We start from the raw sequence: 15,011 nt of genomic DNA, 5'->3' as shown, positions 1-15,011 counted from the left end.
GTGCACCAAACAAACCAAAGCCAACGGCATTTCACTCCTGGACAGCCAGCTAAGAGAGAGAATGATGGTAACGCAGCTCCGCGGTCATAAAGGTCCATGTTGCTGCTGTGAGGTCATCACGGGATGAGGTGCAAATGCTGTAAATGAGGGAAGAAAAGACTATTTTGTACCATAATGCATTATGCACAAACAGTAAACAGATACTTACCCCCTGAATGTTCTTTTGCCTGAGATGGGGAATGAAACAAAAATAGTCTGCAAGACAGAAGCAGAAGCCTGTTTCTCCTTTAACAATCTGCATTCAACCATGTTCAAAATAGCCACTTGGCAACAATTTTCTCAAGGGGAAAGTGGTGTGGAGTGCAGAAAATAAGGGCATAGCTGTAACAGAGGAAGGACAATTGAGCCAGGATGATGGTTTTGTTCAGTTCTGCTCCTGAAGTCGATCCAGGTTGGTTTTTCCACAAGCTTCTGTAGTTGCTTTGAGAACTGAACATTTTAAAAATGGCAAAGGGTTGCAAGGCGGTGACGTACCTGCAGTGCACAACCACAGCCAGAAGAGGACTTTAACCACCATTAGAAACTCTCAGGAAGCAACTCAGGGAGAGACTCATGGTATTCTTTTATTAGCCGCAGACTCAACTATGAAGATGACACAGGGTAGAGAGGAAGAAACATGAAGTAAGCCCCTTTTGGTTGCCAGGACATTGTAGTGATTTGGTGTCTTTATCATCATGTGACACGATGCAGGAACAGATGAGATGAGGTTGGGGTTACAGTTCATTAATGCCTCTCATGTGCCTGGTATGTCCCCATCAGGTTCTGCCATCCCTCACGCGGTGGGGAGCGACTCCTGGCCAGATCATCTGGGTGATATTTCAAGCAAGAATTTCTAGAATGATTATCTCCTTTCCAATCAGTGGTCAGATAACATCCCTGTGGCAACCATTGCAATTGCCTATGTGGAAAAGTAATGTTCAGAAAGTAATTTAATGTAATGGATTGTTTAGCTTTCTTTTAATTAAATGTAGCAGCTGGAAACAAGGAGAAGACAGCTTTGTATCACCAACCAGTTCTCTAATTGCATGTGTTCTCCACAGACCCTGCTTAGCATATTTCACTTTCAGCCCAAGTTTAAAACCTGTTAATATTACTTAAACACTCCCAAACATTATTTTATCCACCGTTCATATAATATTGTGGTAGGGTTTTTTTTTGTTTTGCTTTGCTATTTATCTCTCTCCTCAAAAGTTGAACTGTTGATGAGGAATCTCTGTCAAAGTAGCTCAACCAGCTCCAGAAATGGTCTCTCAGAGGAGTCCAGCAGGCACACGAAGGGAGGACGGTGCTGAAGTTCCTTGGGAAACTGTCCTTTTCAAACGACTAAATGAAGAGCTCCAACTGTTTATTCCCACCAAATGATTCCGGCTTTTTGAAGATGACTGAACACATTGATGGGCCTTTCAGCTGAGCCCCTTTCATGTGAGCACAAAAGGCCGCTTGTAGATTTTATCAATACAATTGTGACTCAGATGGTCATTGAAGTTGTAATGTTGTCAGGCACATTTCTGGGAGTAACAGTGACTTCAAAGCAAGACCATTTAATGGCTCCGTTTGCTCCATAATTTTGAAATGGATGGCTTTGGCAAATGTACCAGCTGGAAGAACTGGGGGTTTTCAGTGTAAAAGGGTCAAAATTCTGCTGGGTTACAAGGGCAGGGTAACCAGGATGTTAAAAGTGCTTGTTTTCCCTATTGCTTATCCAGTGAGTAGCCCACAGTGACTCGCTTGGATGGAAGTGTCCCCACGGCAGATGCCTAAGGGCAGGTGACATAAATCCAGCCCATGCAAGCCAGTTTCCTCCACATTTGCCTGGCTTTACCAATTTCCTTTTTGCCATTCACACTCCCTTCCTTCCTCTCCATTTTAGAGGGTTTTGTGTGTACATGCAGAGGCAAGAGCTTTTGTGAGATTTCCCTCAAAAACCTTGGTACAAGGAAGTCACTGGAGGAAAGATATATCCTCCTCCTCCCTAAAATTAAATTGCCCAGTGCTCAAGGCCATGGGCAAGAGAGCAGTAGGTCAGGTTAGACGCTTGCACAGTGTTCCTATGGCCATGGAGAACAGCTTGCACTCTCATTCCTGTTTGCATCCCCATGGATTTATTTCTGGCTGTGCACAAGGCTAAAAACAGGTTTGGAAGCAACATCTGTACTTAATGGGAAGCTGGGCCAAGACACCGAGCGTTTGCCAAACCTTTGTCTGATGCGTAAATCTGTACCTATTGTAAAGTGGAAAAAAAAAGCAACGAGGTAAAGACAATGCTGACTTGCAGATTTGTAAAAAAAAGGCTTTTAAGATCTCTAGTGGGGTAACTTGCAACTGCTAAATAGAGAGAAATATGGGCAGATCATTTCTTTCCTCAGTCTCACTACGGCACTTCATGTTTTTCCTCTTGAGAGGAGAAGGGAATGCTGGCGTTGGCAGGAGGAAGACTGGGATAAACAGTGGGTTTAGTCTATTTGCTGTTAACTTCACCACGTGTCTCATCAAGGCTTTTTCAAGTTCTCTTGTCTTGATCCTCAGGGAAACAGAACTGAGAGGGGACAACAGAAGATGTGGAAAACAAAAAGTGAGGGCTTTCTGTGTGTGGAAAGGAGGGTATTTTGACAGAATGGGTGATGGTGGCTTGGGAAAGGGGGGAACAGGCAAGTAGAAAATGAGTTTGTGTTCCTGGCTGCTGAATAGCCCCAGGAGGTTCCCAGCAAGTCTGCCGCTTTTTTATTGGAGTTTTGTGCCAGAGTTATAAACCCTTTAAATGAGTCTAGATCATTAGGGAAGCTTGGCTGATCACTGATGAAAAAATATAGCAATTAAAACAAAGGGCTGGAAGAGGGAAGCAGGGGGAGAGGGAGGTGTGGGTGAGCGATTTTAATACTTAATAACAAATACTAATAATGGTAGTGGGTTGGGGACTAATTAAAAGTTTCTAAAAAGAGAGAGGAAGAGAATGGAATTAATCTGGAGTGTTTTGTTTGGTAGCTTCCACGAGTGCCTGAATAAACCACCCTGGCTGAGAGCAGGGGACAAAACGCTGGGAGTCAAGCAAAGCTCTGGAGATAGATTCATCTAAGCCATGGTGATGGATCTAAGCCATGGTAATGGATCTAAGCTGTGGTGAAGAACGGCTTGGGAGACCAGTCTGTCTTCTCTCCATGGCTGTGTGTTTTCATGTCTGCCCCATATTTTGAAACTACAAATGTTCATTCTCCCACATGGAGCAAAGGGGCTGTGGAGGGGGAGTAAAGGAAGGAGTTTGAAGGGTGGAGAGGGAAAAATACTCTGAAAATGGGGCTGCTTTAGGGGGAAGAGTTCTGGATGCCAGTAGCATAGAGCTGGAAACTGTTCATGCAGTGACTCCTGCAGAGATAGCCAGGGTAGGAGCCAATAAAAAAATATCCATGAAGGACTGACAAGTGCAAGTGACTCAGGGAACCACTTGCCACATGGTTTTCCAGAGGCTGGAAGAGCTTTCAAGGAAAGAATCACTATATACTTGCTTCTCCCTATGCTGCTCTTAGCTCTTGTCTCATGTCGGGACAAACAGTAGGTTAGATGGATTTCCATTACTGTTCTTGTTTGGAGCCGTTCTTCTATCAAGTACATCCCTACCCCTGCAGGACTGGATATTCCCCAAAGCAGCGGTCTCACATTTCTGCCTCCAGCGATGTCCTGAGGTCTGGAGGTGATGAAAGCTGCAATAACCAAAGCAGCATCTATTGCATTTCACTCACCAGCCCAGCAGCTGCGTGAAGGACTGTTCAGGCTGGAGTAAACATCAAATAAGGTCATTCGTGTGCAATTTCAACTGAACTGTTGTCAGGCACCACCACTACCATCTTCCATCTTCTTCTGGATAAAATACCTGGCTGTGGGTGAATGCCAGCTTCAGACACAATGCTCCTTCCAGCACCTAGCTGCTTTTACTTTCTCATCTGTGCAGGCAACTCTTAAGATTTAATTATGGTTGCTTTTTGCTGTTCTTTATCTTAATTAAGTCTGACTTGCTGACTATTTCAAGGGAGATTATGTCTGGGAAATGCCTTCCTGACCTGAGTTCTGAGTAGCGGAAGGAGAGATATGAAAGCCATCATCCCTGGATGTGCCAGGCAGCTCCATCTTTCAGGCAGCAGAAATGCAATGCAGTGGGGACTGGATGTGCAGCAGGAATGGGGAAAAGCTCAGTTAAAATGGGACCATTCACCCAGGTCGAGCACAGAGCAAGAAAGCGAAGAGGCTGGGATTTAGCAGAAAATTGCTCTGTATTGTCCTATCTGGGATCTGAGTTTTTTTCCCTTTTTTTTCTGCCATGCAGCACCAGGTAAATTCAAATTTATAATGCAAAAACCAGCAGAGTCCCCCAGGCCCTTATGCACTCAGAAAACCCCACAGTGTTCACAGCTTTGCCACAGCTCTCTGCTTTGCGTTTTTTTAGCCCCACACAAGAACTGCTGAGGTGTTTACGGTGGGTCTGTGTGCAGTTTGGCTTGAGAACTCTATCTTGGCTCCTGATATTGCCCTGAAGTGTCCAGCTTTACTATTCTGTGCCAGGGCTCACTCTGTAAATACTTCTACTTCAGCAGGCGCTCTCCAACATGACAGATTTGCTATGAGCAACCTGGCAGCAGAGATTTTTTTTCTCCTCTCTCTCTCTCTCCCTCTGACAAATGTATAAAATGTATTAGCTTTTCATGTTCTAATTTATGATATAATAAACTCCTCTGTGCCCTGGCCTCTTTCAGGGATTGAAAGCAAAGTGTTCCACTCGCCTGCTTTGGTGAAATCTTACCAAACTGGTGATGAGGAGGGATTGGAAAGAGGGATGGAGCAAGGGGTGGAATGGGAAGGGGACGTAGGGGAAGCAAAGCTGCTGGGGCAGAAAAGGGATGGGAGAGGCAGAGAAAATTTCTACCCTTTGGTTTCTCATTTCACTGAGCATCGTGTGCTTCCCTGTGGGATTTGCACAGCTTGGCTGGTCCGGGCAGAGCTTCTCCAGGTGACTGAGCACTGTCCACTTTTTCTTTAGTGGAACCTGGCAGAATATTTCTTACAACAAGCTACACTCTTTGTACTCACGGACTCAAGTACAACAATCTTGCTGCAGGATTTTCTTGGGTGGGACATGGGTGCATGTAGAACTATAAGTAAAAATTTAAGGGTAATTAATGCTGTAGGATTTTTTTTCCAGGAGAGAAACACAGTCTCGCAGACCAACCCCAGTAAGGTGTGTTACACATTATTCCAGCACATGTTGTCAAACCAAGATGACTTGTTGCTTATGGAGTTTCTTGTGATCATCAAACCAGCTGAAAGTCTGGCTTGAGTAATTAAAATGCTAATTGGAAATTCACCATTCATCAGAGGAAATAGCAATGAGTTTCTTTCTGTCTCTTTTTTTTTCCCCCTTTCATTTTCCTCCAGCATTTTCTCTCTAGTGGTGGCAGATGTTGGGGTTGTGAATTCATTGTCTGCCAGAGACACAGCAAAATCCTCTTTCCAAACTAGTTTTCTGTATTTTTGTTGATTGTCTGCCTAAATTAACCTTCTCTAATGAGATGAAGATACGCAGGGTACGCCTGTAATTTACGGGCTGTGAAATTAGTTAGTACGGATATAATACATCCTGGTGGGTGACAGGGATTAGAGAGCTGAGAGTACCCAGGTAAAGGAGAAGAAGCTATGTATCTTTAATACATGGTTCCTAATGGTGTGGAGGATTATTCTTTCTGGCTCTGTGCATACACACAAACACACACACACACACATTTACAGGCTTTGCTCAGGACCGTTAGAGACAACAGGATGGAGCTTGCCCTGTCCCCAGAAAGGCATTTACACCAGTAAAAACAATGAGTATAATGTGAATGTAAAGTGCTGCCACATAACCCAATCTATATCCAGCCTTCAGTGTTGTGAATGGATAAGCATCACAGATTTGACTGGTGCATATGCCTGTGTGTGTATGCCAAAATATCTTTGGGATGAAGGATTCAAGGAGACATTTCAGGTCCTCAAGCAGCAGCCCTTTCGCTGTCCCCCTTACTGGAGTCACTGGGGGAACGAGTCTGCATTTCTCAGCAAGAGCTGGTTTTGCAGGCGGGTGTCTGCAGCTGCGTGCAGAGCGTGGCTGTGAGCGCCTGTCACTGTCCCCTGCTGGAGAAATCACGCTTGTACAAGTGTCGCTGATCACCATATAAAGCCTTGCAGGCTTCTAAAAGGGGCAAAAAGATTTGTCTGAAATTTCTCAGTTGGCTAACGAAAGAGTGCGTGGCTGAAGTCCCCAAGGAAAAGCGGTTGAGTGCTAATGAAAGGGTTTAAGCTTCAGGTTTGGATATATCCCCCTCTGCACCCCCTGGTCTTGAGACTCGCACTTTAAATATTTGGATCCAAATGTCAGACTTCAGTTCTCTAGCTTGATGAGAAGGTGATGCTTGAGTTCTCCCTCGCTTGGGCACAGATCAATGTGCAAACAAAGTCTCCTCTGGAGATGTTGCACTAAGGCTTCCCCCGGCACAAAATGACGCAGTCCAGTGGGGAGCACCAAGTGTGCCCCTCCATGTGCCGCCTTGGTTTGTAAACTGGGGAAGGGAGATCAGATAAATGAGTGGCTCCCAGCTTCCAGTATTTGAGGGCTAATTTATGGTAATAGGTGTTCGAAACACTCTCAGCCCTCAAGACATTAGTAAACACCTCCGCTTTCATAAAAAGAAAGGAAAAAAACTTCCTTTGTTCTCACGCTGAGCAGATAAACTGGATGTTGTGTATCAGATTCAATTTGAAGGCTGTAACAGAAAAACAAATAAAAATCTCCCTCCCTGCTATCCACAACAATTTTTTCCTGTGTTTGGGATATTGTAATAATGGTTTTGTGCCTGTAGGACCCGCTGGGGGTTGAGAGCCCCCGAGTTTGTGTATATGCCAAACATGCTGCTGTTATAATGATGCGAGTCTCAAAGAAAATGAGGTGTGCTAAAGTTCTTTCTAACAATATCCGTTGCTTTAATAGAAGATATTATCACTGTTTGTGAATCTTGTCACATGTTAGGCCTCAAATCTGATGTATTTACTTTAAAAAGGCAGGAGGACAGCACTATTAGTTTGGGGCTTTTGTGTATTTTTTTTTAATGTAGTTATTAGAACGAAAAAAAATCCCATTTATTTGGGTTTGAGTTCAGATGGGTCCTGGATCAAAAAGCTGAAATTATATCCTGAAATTTAGGAAGATTCATATCATCCATATCTCTCTGTATTTACTAGCCCAAATGAAAACAAAACACATAAAAAGGTGAACAAACAAACACATAAACTAAACTGACGCCAGATCCCCGAATCCACTGCTGAATCTGGAATGAGTGCAGATCTAGGTACGAACTTCTAATCTACTTTCTCATTCCCCCTAGTTGTTATTTTTGTTAGACGTGTATCTAACATATGCCAATTATTTGCTTTTTTACAAACACAGTCCTTGCCCAAAGGTAAACAAGACAGACGAAACACAAGGCAAAGGGTGGCTCTGCATGACAATTTCTCTGACAGCAAAGGCAGCTCGAGAGGATCCTGCCCTTCTCCAGCCATTGTCCCTTTTTTCCATCTGCACCCTGCTCTGTGGGCAGATACCTCAGTGTAACTCTGTGCAGGGCCTTGAGTGGATTGGTTTTAGAAGATTTATTCTTAAACGTGGTCCGGTGTCAGTGCAGCCCTCAGGCAGTTGCCTCTGTATATCTGGAGTAGTAAATTGAGTTGCAAAGTGTGAAACTCTACGAAATTGGTTTTGCCCCCGAGAAATGTTGATGTGGTGGTGTCTGCTGTGTTAGTCTGCGCTTATCCAGGGCTGGCACATCAGGGAGGTTCTGTGAGATGAGGGTTTTCAGCTGTTGAAAAGATGGGTGGGAGAAAGAATAAAAATGTTAGTGGAACGGTGGGAGGTGGAAGGGGAACATTGAGATAGTGATTTGGGAAGGAAAGACGTGGCTTTAGGAGGAACCACAGGGATGCTCAGTGTAGACAGGTAAACATGGAGCTGGTTTAGGATGCAGGACCTTTCTGGATGTGGTCTGTTATACCAACCTACTATTGGATCTTGCATCTTCTCTATCAAGAATCGGAGACATGAAAGGAGAGGGGAGATCCCCAAAAGCAGACTTGCAGCACATGGGGGCAGCTGTGGGTTTTATGGCAGAAGGCAAGTGATGGTGGAGGAGGAACGGCTCCTCTTTGCAGACTGGAAGGAGGAATGAATTCTTGGTTCTTCTTGGAAGTGCCAAAAGGAAGAGGAAGATGATGGGAACAACTGTGCTGACCATGTCCCAGGAGTGGCCTCTGTCTGCCCTTGTCATTCCTATGCTGTTTTGCAGGCCATGCTTGGAGAAGTCACTTGGGAGCAGGTTTCTTTTATCATTGTGAGCTGAGAACTGGAGGGAATCTATGGGAGAGAAGATGATCCATCCCAAGCAAGTGAAATGGCTGCCACCATCTCCTGCCATGTGTGAAAGAAGTAAGTCCTTTCTTGCCTTCATGTTGCGGGGCTCGTGTTGCTATTTCCTCTTGCTCTGCGAAGTGCAGGCAATCCTCTCGGCTTTTCCACAAAAAAACAGCTCCTCTCCCTCCTCCTCTCACCTGGCGAGGATGCTGCTTTCCTCCACTTTCCTCCACTCAAGTGCCACTATTCTCCTTTATGTTCTTCACCAAAAGTTGTGTATAGTTATTTGCTAATTGCAAAATAACCTCATGTAACCCACATCCACAAGGCATCCAGGCAGCGGCACTTGGAGCCTCCCTACCTCTGGTTTGTGGGTTTTTTTCCACCTTGCTCAGCTCTGATTATTGCTGGTCATAAGCAGATTTGAGAGAGGTTGACACCAATGTAGTCAATTAATTCTGTTTGCCACTGTGGCTTTGGGGACCTGGCCGACAAGGAATGGGGTTTGCCAACTTGTGCAGCATCCTCTTTGTTCTGCATTTCTAATATAAAGGAGAATGGGATCAAGAAGGGATGCAGGTTCACTTTGGCGTCATGAATAACATGAAGGAAATCCACTTTTTTCAGCTATGGTTAATCTTTTATTCTTCCCATTTTTCCCCCTTTTTAAATTTTAACCAATACATGAGTTAATGCAGTTGCTATTTTATTTTATTTTGTTTTATTTTTTCTGAGTGGGGGGAAAGGCATTAGCTTTACCTGTGCTAGAAATCTTGAAGGAGGCAGCAGAGGACTGATACTACTGCTAAATAATAATATATTCCTCAGCTGGTGTAAACTAGCTTAGTTCTGACAATGTCAGAGTAATTGGCATGAGATGTGAATCAGGTCGCATTCAGCCTGAGAATGATATCAGTGAAAATGTTCTAGTAGGAGGTGAACATCAAAGAGGAAAAAGGAAATCAGAGGAAGGTGCAAAATAGAGTTACTTTACCCGTAACATCAGTGTTCTTGTCCTGCAAAATTACTACAAGAAACAGCATGATACCAAGCTGCACGAAACAGGTCTTCTTGTCCCAGGGAAAATATCTAGATGAAAACTTGAAAGCCTCAAGTTTTTCAGCTATATTCTGATTAAAGCAGTAGAAACATTTCTGTGTAGTTTTCTTGTGTCCTGCTCTTTTTGGTCATGTGGGTATTTTAGCTTAGTGTTAATTAGTGGAAATGATGTAAGAAAATGCATTTCAATCTGGAGGAAAAAGAACTAAAAGAAAATTTAGAAAATGACTGCAACTTCTTTTTAAAAAAGAAACCAGAAAAAAAGAAGATTTATTAAAACTGACCCTTTCCTGCAAACAGTTCTGATTTCAAAGAAATGGACTTTTCCAGAGAATAATAGGCTTATTGAAAAGTACCCAGGCAGCTCTTCTGCTGTCAGTGAGCCGTGTTGTCAGTGCCCCTCTGTTTTCAAGGGAGAACACCTTTTCTGAAGAGCTCTGCTGTCTGCGGAGACAAGGACCCTCTCTGGGCTCCATCCAACACCAACCTTGAGAGTCAATGCCCGCATTGTGCGGATCCCCTTTCACAGAGACCGGCCTCTGTTCTTGCCTCGTTCTTTCATTCTCCTTGTGCGATGTAAAGGTCACTCTTCATAAAAGTAGGTATTTGCTCTTTGTGTTTGGGGTGGGGGAAAAATATAACCCTTGCATATTACAGAGGCTTTAGGAGGCGTTAGTGGACTCTCTGTAAAGTTTCTTGGGAATGAATTCCTTCTTTTTTACTGGCAAAACATGGTCAGAAATGTTCACTCCTCTCTGCAGGTGGGGATGGTACAGAAGGGTTATTTTCTGGCAATGGTCCTGTTTTTCTTACATCGTCGCCATGCTTGAGGCTGGAGTTTTTGCTGTAAAGCTCCAGCATCTACTAATGCCCTTTATTCTTGCAGTGAAGAGTTTATAGAAGTCGCTTTCCTTGGTCTCACACTGAATTCCCTCTTGGCCCCACCAAGTTCAGGTTGTATTACACGGCCGTTGTAAATTGGGTAGTAGCTGATCAATAGACACTTGTCCTGAAGATGAATGACCCTGTATCGGATATGGGGCCTCTTTGGAGAGGAAGTTAAAGAGCTGAATTTGGGGCATGAAATGAAGTAACATAAATAAGGATGACTGTTTTGGTTGGCAGTTTATGGTGTTTCCAGTTACTGTTGAGTCCTGCTTTGCCACCAGGCTGTGGGGCAGTTCACACCGACCACCAACGAGCAGAGATAACGGGTATGGGAGCAAGGGGCAAAGTGCCTGGAAGACACAATTATTTGGGTGGAGAAAATGGAAAAGTTGAGCTGAGAGCTGCAGTACCAATCATCCTTGGTGGTGGGGGATAAATACTTGCAATCCAATGCCCAAGCACAGAGATCTTCCACTAAAATGACAGGACCTACCTTGTTAGTTAGCAGTTACAGCAGAATTGTAATTTCTATGTGGGTCAGCCACTTCAGAGGAATATTTTCAAGAACTTGCTTGTCAATGCAAGAAATTATGAATACAGTAGACTAAGTTTCCACCCAGTCTGATCAGTCTTGAGTTTAAATAATAACATTTCATCTTATTTAATGAACTGTCAGCCATCTCCTGAGGAAGACACTTTAATGAGTGGAGAATCATGTCCAATGCTTATTTATCTAAGTCAGGAGCATAGATCTGATAACGATCTCTTTTCATCTATGTGTCTGATTCGTCTATCTGTCAGGCCTCTTCCTGATCCATACAAAGGTAATTTGCATAAGAAAGGAGGAACACACTGAATGGTCACTGAGTTTCATTCTTCACAGATGAGGGAACTTCAGCTTCTTTCCAAAGTAGACTGAATGTCAACTCAGAGTGTGCTGAAAGGAAGAAGAAAGTGGAGAAGCTGAAAGGGGAGGAAAGGGAGGAGAGACCAGGGCTGATGCTCCAGCTCAAATTAGTTGGGAAAGACTCATACGGATTGCACAGTGCAGATGTTTCAGCCTGGAGTAACTATCAAAAATAATTTCGTCAATTATCTGGGTCTCCATGCTGGCTAACAAACAAGAAGTGAAAGTTCTATGAGAAAAGAGAATTTTTGTAACTTTCACACCTGAAATCCAGCGGCCTAATCACATAATGTAGCGAAAAAGCTGTAGGTAGAAGTGAGGGAGATGGAACTGAAAAGATACAGTGTAATTGATAACACAGAAACCAGGCTTCTTCAAGGGAGAAACAGCCAAGCTGCCTTAACTTCGGATACTAATAAAAAAATCTAATTAAAACAATTACTCTCCCCTGGAACCGTGTATAGGCAGTGGCAAGTCAATGTTTTTCTCCATTGCCTACAAAGGGAGCCAGGACAGACTGGCTTTTAACTAAGGGAGCAAAATTAGCACATATGTTTTGTTGGAGGAATATCACTGCTTCTTCAGAGAGTAACTGAGCCCAGATGAAGCATGGGGCTGATCTTCAGCAAAGCTCAACTATGGTCGGGAGAGCAGACAGGGTTTCTCCATAAGTGCTGTTCATGTGCAGTCTAAGCTGTGTTAATATATAGGGAGAAAGGCACAAGAGGTCTTCCTCTGTGAAGCTTATCTCCTGAAACCTTTATAAAAAAATGTTAGAATAACTTTTAAGAATGCAGTTTTCCAACAGCTTCTGTCATGTGTGACAATTCTTGTAGCTCTTCTGCAAAAGGAACTATTACTGGGAATAAAGATAAATTACTCCCTAGACTGGAAACTGTGTTAAGCAGTGTTCATCGAGTCATAGGAAAGGGAATTTGTAGGGACCTTGAGAGGTTGTCTGGTCTGTGTGTGTGCCCCAAGGCAGGACCTGCTTGACATGTCATTCCCAAGGCAGTGACATGTCCCCTCTGCCTTCTGCTCTGTGTGGTAATCAACCCACTTCGTCCAGCCTAAGCTGATTTCTAGACTCTGGCACTACCATTAAACTCTCCTCCACCCATCCATGAATGGGTTCTTGGATGTTTACCAGACCCAGCTGGGCAAAACAGCAGGTCTGAATTTAGCAGCCTGGTCTGAATTCAATATTCACTTTTGCTCTAAGCAAGAGGATGGATTCAATGGGATTCTAAGGTCCTTTTTGACCTGGATGATTCTGTGATTACAGTTTTTGTAAGGTGGCACCTAAAACTCATACACAATATTGAAGCCAAAGCACTAGGGTGAGTTGAATGAAGGAGTCATGATATTTGTTGTGGAAGTGAGCTATGCCACTTTGATATCAGTCTTTTCTTGACTTTTTTTTTTTTTCTGAAGGCATGAAATTATTACCTTAAATTCATTCTAATTCCAAAAGCTCTTTACTAATGAATTGCTTCATTACCTCTTCGTCTCTCCCTTTCTTTTTTCTCTTTGGTTAACGTGTTGTAAGAACTTGCTGGACAATTTTCTCTGTTCTTTACTTACCAGATGTTTGCGTAACTGAGAAAGATTCAATATGGGCAAACAGAGGATCATAACTAGTAATAAGTACATTTGCTGTCTCAAAAGCATTAATTTTCAAAAGTTGAGAAAAATTACAAGCAAAATTGATTAGAAGAGAAATTGCAGACAGAGAAGATGCTGATTGCATAATTGGGGCTTCTCTAAGAGGAGTATATTAGATAGCCAAAACCCAAACCACCACAATTTCATATGAAATAAGAAAGACAACTTTGGCTGGAATCCAAGACTTGAACTGTTACAAAGGAAGAGAGCAATGAAAAATCTATATCCATATATAAGAATTATATATGAAAATCCAAGATGGGAAATGGAAAGACACTTTGAAGAATTATCTGAACTTCCTTTTGGTCTGCTGAATTTAGTTTCTAATAAACCATACACCATGGTAAATAATAGTGTATTATATAATAATATTATTTTTAAAAATAACTAGAAGGTTGTTGCTATGTGATAGGTAGCATGGCCTTAGGCAAATCATGGGACCATGTAATCTGAAGCCAATCAAAAGGTAGAAAGAAAATCGAGGTTTGTCGACATGATTTTGTAGAAAAAGATCTATTCAAACTGAATTAAATTTATTATTTGAGACTGCAGTTTTATTTGATAAAGGTGTGGATGAACATAATGGATCGACTTTTGTTTAAATAATTCCCAGTCTCCTGGCACTTTGTGGTGCTCATTAAGAGCACTTATGCATATGATATTGAATAACTGCTGGTCTTAAAGGTATTGCCTAACCTGGAAGAGGAAACAAACAAACCAGAAAACCCCTGCAATAATATTTCTAAGGGTTTGCACAAATATCAGTACCAGAACTGCTCTTTTCCAGTATTTTTCATGAATAATTTGTAAAGTATTATTAAACCACCAATTGGGGAAGGAGAAGGTACTAGATACTCACAGACTCTTCCATCTGGAAAAAACATAAGGAGAATCAATAGCTGGAAGCAGAAGGCAACTAGTTCAGTTTAAAAACTAGGAGATTTCCCTTTTTTAGTAGACATATTCATTTATTTTCTTATTTAAATAGTGAGGATGATTAGAGCAAACTATTACATGAAGATATAGGATCCTAATCACACTGGGAGGGAGGTTTGCAGTGGCCAGAAATTAATCTCCATGGCCTCCTCTTCTAAACAGTGAAGGAAAACAGACTCCTCTAGGTCACATAGGCCAAATTCCTGCCTTTAATGATCATGTGGAGAGATCTTTTTTCCTCTCCATTGAGTATAAGGGAAGCTTCTGCCATCCATCCCCTTTTCTCCTGAGCCTCCCAGGTGCTGGTGGTGCAGTGTCAGGAGAAGGTGATTCCCCCCTCTTGGGGTTTTCTGGGTTAATGAAGAAAATCACAGGGAATGGGCTTGTCAATAGAGATACTCAAAGGGGATCTGCTGGAAATGGCAGAGAGAAACAGGGGGAGAGAGAGAAAAAGCATACAGCTGCTAAAAATTCAAAAGACAGGATATAGACCTGATGTCTCTTGAGACCAACCTGAAGCTTGAATTCTGTGCTGCCACCAGGACAGGTTTAGGATAGTCACTTTTTCTTTTGTACCTGTGGCAAAGACAGCACAGTTTGGGAACAGATTAAGTTAAAAAGGAAACAGAAGGTCACTTTTCTGCCCTCTTGGACCTAAAAGGTTTGTGTCCAGGACATTGCAGAGGTGGGAAAATCGCATCCATGCTATGCCTGCTGCGTCTTTGGGGTAAGTGCTAATGATGGGCTGATGGGAATGTGCATGTCTCCTCGTTCTCTGGCTGCACTCACTGCCTTCCCCACTGAATAGCATTAATCATGTCAGCTCCCCTTTCTACAAGAGTGGCTGGTTTAATGGGAAACTTCAGCCAGCATCAATATCCCGAGGGGAGGAGGAAATGAAGAGGAGAGTGTGTAGCAGGGAGGTAGCTAATGGTGGTGGCAGCCACTGTCTGCTGCGGAGCGGGGATTTGATAGGGAAAAGTCAGGGATCAGAGCCTGGCTTGACTTTGGAAGTCCAGAGGCAGGAGGGATGTCAGTCGGATCTACAGCACTGGAGCTGGGAGAGGTCTCTGGGAA

At 43.1% G+C, this 15,011-nt stretch overlaps 1 long non-coding RNA gene across 5 annotated transcripts in view; it reads left to right on the top strand.

Moving 5' to 3' along the window:
* LOC110358600 (uncharacterized) overlaps positions 1 to 15,011 on the top strand; it is a 119,839-nt gene that overhangs the window by 23,830 nt on the left and 80,998 nt on the right. For all 5 annotated transcript variants that reach the window (XR_010467205.1, XR_010467206.1, XR_010467207.1 and 2 more), the window contains exon 3: positions 8,415 to 8,554. This is a non-coding gene — a long non-coding RNA (uncharacterized LOC110358600). The remainder of the gene's footprint in view (positions 1 to 8,414; positions 8,555 to 15,011) is intronic.

Source organism: Columba livia, chromosome 19 (genome assembly GCF_036013475.1).
Source record: "Columba livia isolate bColLiv1 breed racing homer chromosome 19, bColLiv1.pat.W.v2, whole genome shotgun sequence".
Lineage (NCBI taxonomy): Eukaryota > Metazoa > Chordata > Aves > Columbiformes > Columbidae > Columba > Columba livia.
The sequence above is the reverse complement of the archived record's forward strand: the minus strand, read 5'-3'. Positions and strand labels throughout refer to the sequence as shown.